Source organism: Panulirus ornatus, chromosome 65, assembly GCF_036320965.1.
Source record: "Panulirus ornatus isolate Po-2019 chromosome 65, ASM3632096v1, whole genome shotgun sequence".
In the NCBI taxonomy this organism is placed as follows: domain Eukaryota; kingdom Metazoa; phylum Arthropoda; class Malacostraca; order Decapoda; family Palinuridae; genus Panulirus; species Panulirus ornatus.
In genome coordinates this window covers 24,030,588-24,040,587 of record NC_092288.1, presented here as the reverse complement: position 1 = coordinate 24,040,587, position 10,000 = coordinate 24,030,588, and the positions used below count along the sequence as shown (strand labels likewise).

General features: G+C 46.3%; 1 protein-coding gene across 2 annotated transcripts in view; it reads right to left on the bottom strand.

The window, feature by feature from the left end:
• l(1)G0289 (lethal (1) G0289) overlaps nucleotides 1-10,000 on the bottom strand; it is a 523,775-nt gene that overhangs the window by 324,924 nt on the left and 188,851 nt on the right. The window lies entirely within an intron of this gene.

The following is a 10,000-nucleotide window of genomic DNA, read 5'->3' as shown; positions in this document are numbered from 1 at the left end:
CATAGAGACATCATGCATCTTGCCGCAAATCGACAAGCACTGGGAACCAGTCACTTTCCTCCCTTCCTACTCGTATTCCTATGAGTCCACGGGGAAATGAAAAACGACGATAAGTTCCCAAGTGCACTTTCGTGAAGTAATCACATCATCATCAGGTGAGATACAAGAAATAAACATAACAGTCAGCTGATATACAACGAAGAGACGTAGCTAGGACGCCATTTGGTAAAAAAAAAAAATGACCACCCAAATTAACTGTGGGACTGTTTTAGGGAGACAAAGGAGTAGATTAACATGCAACACGAAATGGGAGGAAGGAAACAAGGAATGCAATAAAGAAATATCTGAGTAAGAGCTTTGGAATCCCTGATGAAAGGGATGGAATTGTGGTGATAGGGGAAATGACTGTATGGGCCTCCTGGTGTAATGTAAATGGGGAAATGGTTATGAAGCGGTATGATGGAGGAGGAATGGTAGTCGGGAATGGTTTAAGGAAAGGTACATGCAAAAGTGTACATAGGTGATTGGGGGTGGAGGTCATTAGCCTATAATGATATGTTAATTGACAAGTGTGAAAAGGAGAGATTGTTGGACGTAAACGTGAAAAGGAGAGATTGTTGGACGTAAACGTGAAAAGGAGAGATTGTTGGACGTAAACGTGAAAAGGAGAGATTGTTGGACGTAAACGTGAAAAGGAGAGATTGTTGGACGTAAACGTGTTGACTAGGGCACAAGGTTGAATTCCTGATCATTTTCTGGTTATGACGAAAATGCACGTTGGTGATGGGGTTAGGGAAAGACTCGATGAAATAGAGCGAGCCTGGCAAAGTGGCATGTGTGTGTGTGTGTGTGTGTGTGTGTGTGTGTGTGTGTGTTAAGATTTCCGGAAAGACTGATTGGAAAACGTCGTTGCGAAAGAACAAATGAAATCATGGGGAAAGAAATGGAAAGCGGGGCGGGGGGGGGATGTGGACACATGAGAAACGGTAGTGATTGGCGGAATGGGAAAGTCAAACTGCACGTGCGTGAAACAGAAATGGGAAGGTGTATGCACGGTATTTGCAAGGATGGAGTGCGAGTGATTAGGAAGAGTACAAGAATAAGCGGCAGCTGTGGGCAAGCTGTGTGTGTGTGTGTGTGTGTGTGTGTGTATCTCTCTTTTCCTCTTCATCCTTATAACAAAAATCGTTGCAGTCCTCTCCACGTTTTCTTTACGATAGCTTCGGAAATGGACGCCGCGGTGCTCTACTGCCTTCCCGGCGGGATTCCAACCCTGGGAACATCATATCTCTCCCGGGAACGGGATTCGAACGAGCTGGGGAAGTATGACAGTCAAAGACACGGCCAGCGAAGCTGTGAGGTGGGTAGAGCACTGCTAATATTCCCGTAGTGTTTTGTGAATTTGGTTCTTGATATCCTCTCGAGAGGGCGTGATCGCCTCTGTCAATGCAGGGTTCGAACCCAAGACCTGAACTCATCGGCGCGAGTGCACAGATACGCGCCAGGCGTGAGCCTCGGCCCCGCTATATATATCATGCGGGTTCGAACCCCTCACATCTGGCGATCTCAACCACGAATACCACAACAAGATTCGCGGACACTGAGACGCGGGTTGAGCGCTTCTCACCACGAGACACTAGTTCGAATCTCGCGTCTTTGGAGGACACGTCTGGATACGCGTTCGAGTCTCCCTGCCTTAAGGAGACTGAGGCATGGGTTCGAATCTCACCCAAATCATCATCAGCTTCACAGATGAGAGAGAGAGAGGCAAATGTGAATCGACCGCCCCTTCGGCTTCGCCTACGCTGAGACACGGGTTCGATGCCCTCCCTCATCAAAGTCACCCGTCCAATTTGAAAAAAAAAAAAATAAACAAATGTAAATTAAATACATTTTCTCGTGTCTCGAACACACAGGATCACATTATCCTACCAGTTCTTTATTTACACTTAAAGAACATGCTATCTCTCACTCCTAACCACACTATCTATCTCTCGCTCCTAACCACACTATCTATCTCTCGCTCCTAACCACACTATCTATCTCTCGCTCCTAACCACACTATCTATCTCTCGCTCCTAACCACACTATCTATCTCTCGCTCCTAATCTTCACTATCTATCTCCCGCTCCTAACCACACTGTCTATCTCTCGCTCCTAACCACACTATCTATCTCTCGCTCCTAACCACACTATCTATCTCTCGCTCCTAACCACACTATCTATCTCTCGCTCCTAACCACACTATCTATCTCTCGCTCCTAACCACACTATCTATCTCTCGCTCCTAACCACACTATCTATCTCTCGCTCCTAATCTTCACTATCTATCTACCGCTCCTAACCACACTATCTCTCTCTCCTAACCACACTATCTCTCGCTCCTAACCACACTATCTATCTCTCGCTCCTAACCACACTATCTATCTCTCGCTCCTAACCACACTATCTATCTCTCGCTCCTAATCTTCACTATCTATCTACCGCTCCTAACCACACTATCTCTCTCTCCTAACCACACTATCTCTCGCTCCTAACCACACTATCTATCTCTCGCTCCTAACCACACTATCTATCTCTCGCTAATTTCCTTAAAGAATCATCTCTCTCAAAACGGCGATAGATTTGAAAATAGATATGAAAAAATAAAGACAAATGAATACCACGTCCACGATGAATGTATATGACCGCCATGGCTTCGTGTTTTCCCGTGGCAAGATATATATATATATATATATATATATATATATATATATATATATATATATATATATATATATATATATATATATATATTTTATCCCTGGGGATAGGGGATTAAGAATACTTCCCAAGTATTCCCTGCGTGTCGTCGAAGGCGACTAAAAGGGGAGGGAGCGGGGGGCTGGAAATCCTCCCCTCTCGTTTTTTTTTTTTTTTTTTTTTTTTTTTTTTTTCCCAAAAGAAGGAACAGGGGGCCAGGTGAGGATATTCCAAAAAAGGCCCAGTCCTCTGTTCCTAACGCTACCTCGCTAACGCGGGAAATGGTGAATAGTTTAAAAGAAAGAAAAGAAAGAATATATATATATATATATATATATATATATATATATATATATATATATATATATATATATATATATACAAAGGGCCTGGCATTAGATAAGGCAGATAGAACGTTATCGGAGTAATGATAACACATTTATCTCATCTTCTCTTAAATCTGGGTAGAGATAAATGGGGGGGGTCCCCTCTCACCCCCCCCCCACACACACACATATATATGGTGCCTCTATCAACACCAACTCTCTCTCTCTCTCTCTCTCTCTCTCTCTCTCTCTCTCTCTCTCTCTCTCTCTCTCTCTCTCTCTCTCATTCTCTCTCTCTCCCCCCCCCCCTCTCTCTCTCTCTCTCTCTCTCTCTCTCTCTCTCTCTCTCCCTCTCTCTCTCAGCTCTCTCTCTCTCTCTCTCTCTTTCTCTCTCTCTCTCTCTCTCTCTCTCTCTCTCTCTCTCTTGAGCAATACAGTAGATGAGTAGCTATCTACTCATGGTGGGTCATCTACTTCTACAGGCGAGTCACTGGGTTATCTACCGTTTGGTAGATGACTGTTAATCATGGGAGGTCATCTACTTCTACAGTCTCAGCTCTACTGATGCTAGGATGGGCTCGGGTCCTAGCTGAAACCTAGCGTCAACGCGTGGCTAGGACTGGTGCACAGACTTCACACATCTCGACGAAAGGAAATCACAAAACATGACCCAGTTGGGTCCTAGCTCTGTGTCATGCTCAGGACTTCCAATCGTCTGGGACAGATTTCTGTGCAGTAGAGGGTCCTTCTCTGTCTCTGGGACAGATTTCTGTGCAGTAGGAAGTCCTTCTCTGTCTCTGGGACACATTTCTGTGCAGTAGGAAGTCCTTCTCTGTCTCTGGGACAGATTTCTGTGCAGTAGGGGGGGCCTTCTCTGCCTACCTTAACCTCCATGTGGCTTGGTGTGACAGGTAATGGGAAGGGTGTGGTGCCGCCTCTTCCATCTGTACCCATCCCATCCCATGTCTGCGGGACAGATGTAACTGGTGTGTCTGTGACCTGCAAACACGTCTGCCACCAGGTCAGACCGGGTCACGCTTACTTTATTCAAAGGGCGCGTCGTGTCAAGGTGGACATGCCAGAGCCAGAGCCCAACCTGGATCTATGAGCTCCAGGGGCGCGGGGCGGGGGCGCGGGGCAGGGGCGCGGGGCGGGGGCGGGAGCGCGGGGCAAAGCGGGGGGGCACACGTCTCTCTCTCTCTCTCTCTCTCTCTCTCTCTCTCTCTCTCTTTTCCACAAACGCGTTCAAAACGGGTGTAGCATCCCGAAGAAAACGGCTGTAGCATCCCGAAGAAAACGGCTGTAGCATCCCGAAGAAAACGGCTGTAGCATCCCGAAGAAAACGGCTGTAGCATCCCGAAGAAAACGGCTGTAGCATCCCGAAGAAAACGGCTGTAGCATCACGAAGAAAACGGCCGTAGCATCCCGAAGAAAACGGGTGTAGCATCCCGAAGAAAACGGGTGTAGCATCCCGAAGAAAACGGGTGTAGCATCCCGAAGAAAACGGGTGTAGCATCCCGAAGAAAACGGCTGTAGCATCCCGAAGAAAACGGCTGTAGCATCCCGAAGAAAACGGCTGTCGCATCCCGAAGAAAACGGCTGTAGCATCACGAAGAAAACGGCTGTAGCATCACGAAGAAAACGGCTGTCGCATCCCGAAGAAAACGGCTGTCGCATCCCGAAGAAAACGGGTGTAGCATCCCGAAGAAAACGGCTGTCGCATCCCAGGAGCGGGGGGCTGGAAATCCTCCCCTCTCGTTTTTTTTTTTTTTTTTAATTTTCCAAAAGAAGGAACAGAGAAGAGGGCCAGGTGAGGATATTCCCTCAAAGGCCCAGTCCTCTGTTCTTAACGCTACCTCACTATCGCGAGAAATGGCGAATAGTATGAATATATATATATATATATATATATATATATATATATATATATATATATATATATATATATATATATATATATCAGGCGAGCATAGGCGGGAATCGAAGCCTCCAACACGGGGTGAAAACATATTTCATTTTTTCCTTTCTTTTTGCTGAAGGCAATATAAATAGTAAGACCAATTTCAGAATTTTATTGCTATCATCACCTTGGCGCAATTTTCTTTTTGCATCATATATCTACATGATAGATGCTGTAGGTATACCATTCTATAGTGTACCTACCTGTATATCAAGTAGATGATGAAAGTATAGCATTCTATATCAAATAGATGATGGAGATTCACCATTCTATATCGTCCATACCTGTATATCAAGTAAGTTAAATATACATATACACCTTTCAGACATGTCCACTGGCTTAATGCACCTGTACAGCTGTGTGTTCGTCTCCCCTGACACATGCATCACACACCACACACTCCGACGCGCCTCACCCAGCACAAGGGTATGCAAATTAGACTCAGGAGATCCTGTACATCGGTGTGTGGCGCTGACTGGACACGTCCATGCTAGGATAACGCTTCTGCTAGGTTGGGGCTAGGATAACGCTTCTGCTAGGTTGGGGCTAGGATAACGCTTCTGCTAGGTTGGGGCTAGGATAACGCTTCTGCTAGGTTGGGGCTAGGATAACGCTTCTGCTAGGTTGGGGCTAGGATAACCCTTCTGCTAGGTTGGGGCTAAGATAACCCTCTGCTCGTTGGGGCTAGGATAACGCTTCTGCTAGGTTGGGGCTAGGATAACGCTTCTGCTAGGTTGGGGCTAGGATAACCCTTCTGCTAGGTTGGGGCTAAGATAACCCTCTGCTCGTTGGGGCTAGGATAACGCTTCTGCTAGGTTGGGGCTAGGATAACGCTTCTGCTAGGTTGGGGCTAGGATAACGCTTCTGCTAGGTTGGGGCTAGGATAACGCTTCTGCTAGGTTGGGGCTAGGATAACGCTTCTGCTAGGTTGGGGCTTAGGATAACGCTGTCTGCTAGGTTGGGGGCTAGGATAACGCTTCTGCTAAGTTGGGGCTAGGATAACGCTTCTGCTAGGTTGGGGCGAGGATAACGCTTCTGCTAGGTTGGGGCTAGGATAACGCTTCTGCTAGGTTGGGGGCTAGGATAACGCTTCTGCTAGGTTGGGGCTAGCATAACGCTTCTGCTAGGTGGGGCTAGGGATAACGCTTCTGCTTGGTTGGGGCTAGGATAACGCTTCTGCTAGTTGGGGCTAGGATAACGGCTTCTGCTAGGTTGGGGCTAGGATAACGCTTCTGCTAGTTGGGGCTAGGATAACGCTTCTGCTAGGTTGGGGCTAGGATAACGCTTCTGCTAGGTTGGGGCTAGGGATAAAGCTTCTGCTAGGTTGGGGCTAGGATAACGCTTCTGTTAGGTTGGGGCTAGGATAACGCTTCTGCTAGGTTGGGGCTAGGATAACCCTTCTGCTAGGTTGGGGCTAAGATAACCCTCTGCTAGGTTGGGGCTAGGATAACGCTTCTGCTAGGGTTGGGGCTAGGATAACGCTTCTGCTAGGTTGGGGCTAGGATAACGCTTCTGCTAGGTTGGGGCTAGGTTAACCCTCTGCTAGGTTGGGGCTAGGATAACGCTTCTGCTAGGTTGGGGCTAAGATAACCCTCTGCTAGGTTGGGGCTAGGATAACGCTTCTGCTAGGTTGGGGCTAGGATAACGCTTCTGCTAGGTTGGGGCTAGGATAACGCTTCTGCTAGGTTGGGGCTAGGTTAACCCTCTGCTAGGTTGGGGCTAGGATAACGCTTCTGCTAGGTTGGGGCTAAGATAACCCTCTGCTAGGTTGGGGCTAGGATAACGCTTCTGCTAGGTTGGGGCTAGGATAACGCTTCTGCTAGGTTGGGGCTAGGATAACGCTTCTGCTTGGTTGGGGCTAGGATAACGCTTCTGCTATGTTTGGGCTAGGATAACGCTTCTGCTAGGTTGGGGCTAGGATAACGCTTCTGCTTGGTTGGGGCTAGGATAACGCTTCTGCTAGGTTGGGGCTAGGATAACGCTTCTGCTAGGTTGGGGCTAGGTTAACCCTCTGCTAGGTTGGGGCTAAGATAACGCTTCTGCTAGGTTGGGGCCAGGATAACGCTTCTGCTAGGTTGGGGCTAGGATAACGCTTCTGCTAGGTTGGGGCTAGGTTAACCCTCTGCTAGGTTGATTCTGGGGTACGCTAAACTCTAACAGGGCCTTGTAATCACTTTGCTAAACTTCAACACAGCTTTAACGTGCTACACTTTAACAGAGCAATATCGTTAATGAGCTACACTAACAAAGCTATACAGTTCAGCAACACAGCTAAGATATATCACCCTAACAAAGCTATACAGTTAAGCAACACAGCTAAGATATATCACCCTAACAAAGCTATACAGTTAAGCAACACTGCTAAGATACATCACCCTAACAAAGCTATACAGTTAAGCAACACAGCTAAGATACATCACCCTAACAAAGCTATACAGTTAAGGAACACAGCTAAGATACATCACCCTAACAAAGCTATACAGTTCAGCAACACAGCTAAGATATATCACCCTAACAAAGCTATACAGTTTAGTAACACAGCTCAGCAAAACACCCTAACAAAGCTATACAGTCATGCAACATAGCTCAAACATAACACCCTAACAAAGCTATACAGTTCAGCAACACAGCTAAGATATATCACCCTAACAAAGCTATACAGTTCAGCAACACAGCTAAGATACATCACCCTAACAAAGCTATACAGTTCAGCAACACAGCTAAGATATATCACCCTAACAAAGCTATACAGTTTAGGAACACAGCTCAGACAAAACACCCTAACAAAGCTATACAGTTCAGCAACACAGCTAAGATATATCACCCTAACAAAGCAGTACAGTTAAACAACACAGCTCAGAGAGAACAGCCTAACAAAGCTATACAGTTTAGCTACAGTTAAGCAACACAGCTAAGATACATCACCCTAACAAAGCTATACAGCTCAGCAACACAGCTAAGATACATCACCCTAACAAAGCTATACAGTTCAGCAACACAGCTCAGACAAAACACCCTAACAAAGCTATACAGTTCAGCAACACAGCTAAGATACATCACCCTAACAAAGCTATACAGTTCAGCAACACAGCTAAGATATATCACCCTAACAAAGCTATACAGTTCAGCAACACAGCTCAGAGAGAACAGCCTAACAAAGCAACAGAGCAGTAATGAGGGGGAAATCACCTAGGCAGTGGACAGCTTCGCCCGCCACAACGCGCAGGTCACGACGCATTCATAATGACCTTAATAATACTTCATTACAACAACAACAACAACATGAACATGAACAATAACAACAGTGGCTGTCTAGTTCCACGGGCAGTGGGTGTGTGTGTGTGTGTGTGTGTGTGTGTGTGTGAGCCTCGTCACGTGACGAGCGGCACCAGTTCGAGCCCCGTGTGTCGAGGAGGAGGAGGGGGGGGCGGGGGCCCCGCTGTGTCAGGGGGGCATTATAATCACAAACAACGTAACCGTTAGGTTCGACGGCGCGATCCACCAGCACGGCATGATGACCCTTGTGTGATGTGACCTTGGAACCCGATCCGCCAAGGGGTCGTCAAGGTCAAGAAAAGGTCAGGTCATCATACCAGGGGGGGGGGGGGGGTCAGGGGGTCACGCTCGTGTAGCTGTAGCCTGCCATGTATTATGTATTATGTATTATGTATTCAGACATGTATCTAACTTGAAAACCAGAGACACAACAGATGGTACAGGAGAGGCAGGTGGGCCAAGTTGCGCCAGATGGTACAGGAGAGGCAGGTGGGCCAAGTTGCGCCAGATGGTACAGGAGAGGCAGGTGGGCCAAGTTGCGCCAGATGGCGAATCGTTAAAAATGGAATGTTCAAAGCGACTGAATGGACCTCCATCCATCACAGAGATATAAGACCACAAAAAATATATATATCCTAATGAACTTAGAACATATGTAGATGTTCTAGAGAAAGAGAACAATTCAGTGGAAGATACAGATATGTAAATGAGAATGGCTACAGTACACAAAGGACAGAAAATATAGCATCTAGACAACATTATCACAAGATGGGAATAAATAAGGGAAAAGAAGGATATATATATATATGTATATATATATATATATATATATATATATATATATATATATATATATATATATATATATATATATATATATATCCCTGGGGATAGGGGAGATAGAATACTTCCCACGTATTCCATGCGTGTCGTAGAAGGCGACTAAAAGGGGAGGGAGCGGGGGACTGGAAATCCTCCCCTCTCGTTTTTTTTTTCTTTTTTTTTCTTTTTCCAAAAGAAGGAACAGAGAAGGGGACCAGGTGAGGATATTCCCTCAAAGGCCCAGCCCTCTGTTCTTAACGCAACCTCGCTAATGCGGGAAATGGCGAATAGTTTGATAATTGATAAAAAATTGAATATATATATATATATATACATATATACTGACAATGAGGCTTCAAACATGAGGGACAGAGCAAAAGATCAAACCCAACTGTAATATAAGTTTCCCAGACACTTACTGCTGCTCAAGTCCCCCAAACAACCATTCTGGCTAACGCTCATTGTGACGACACTCCAGAACCATCAAAATGCTACGTTTCAAAAGCGAATTTCCATTAGGGATCTCACAAACCCGGGTGTCACAAAGGGTCTGAGGCAGCAGAAGCGACCCTAGGAAGCGCCGACATCACAAGACATTGTGTATATAAAGAGAATGAGTTACACTGCACGTCCTCGGGGTCGGAGTTTCAAGACCTTTTGGTAAAACCTCCTTCTCTCGCTCCTCCACCCAGACATCCTCACCCCAGACACTTCCACTTTATCCACCTACCCACCCTTACCTAATAATGCTCTCCGATTCTCCTAATAACGCCCTCCAATCCTACAAATAACGCCCTCCAATCCCTTCTAATAACGCCGTCTGATCCCCACCTCATAATCAGTTGAGCTGGACACATGTCTGGCTCAACATGAA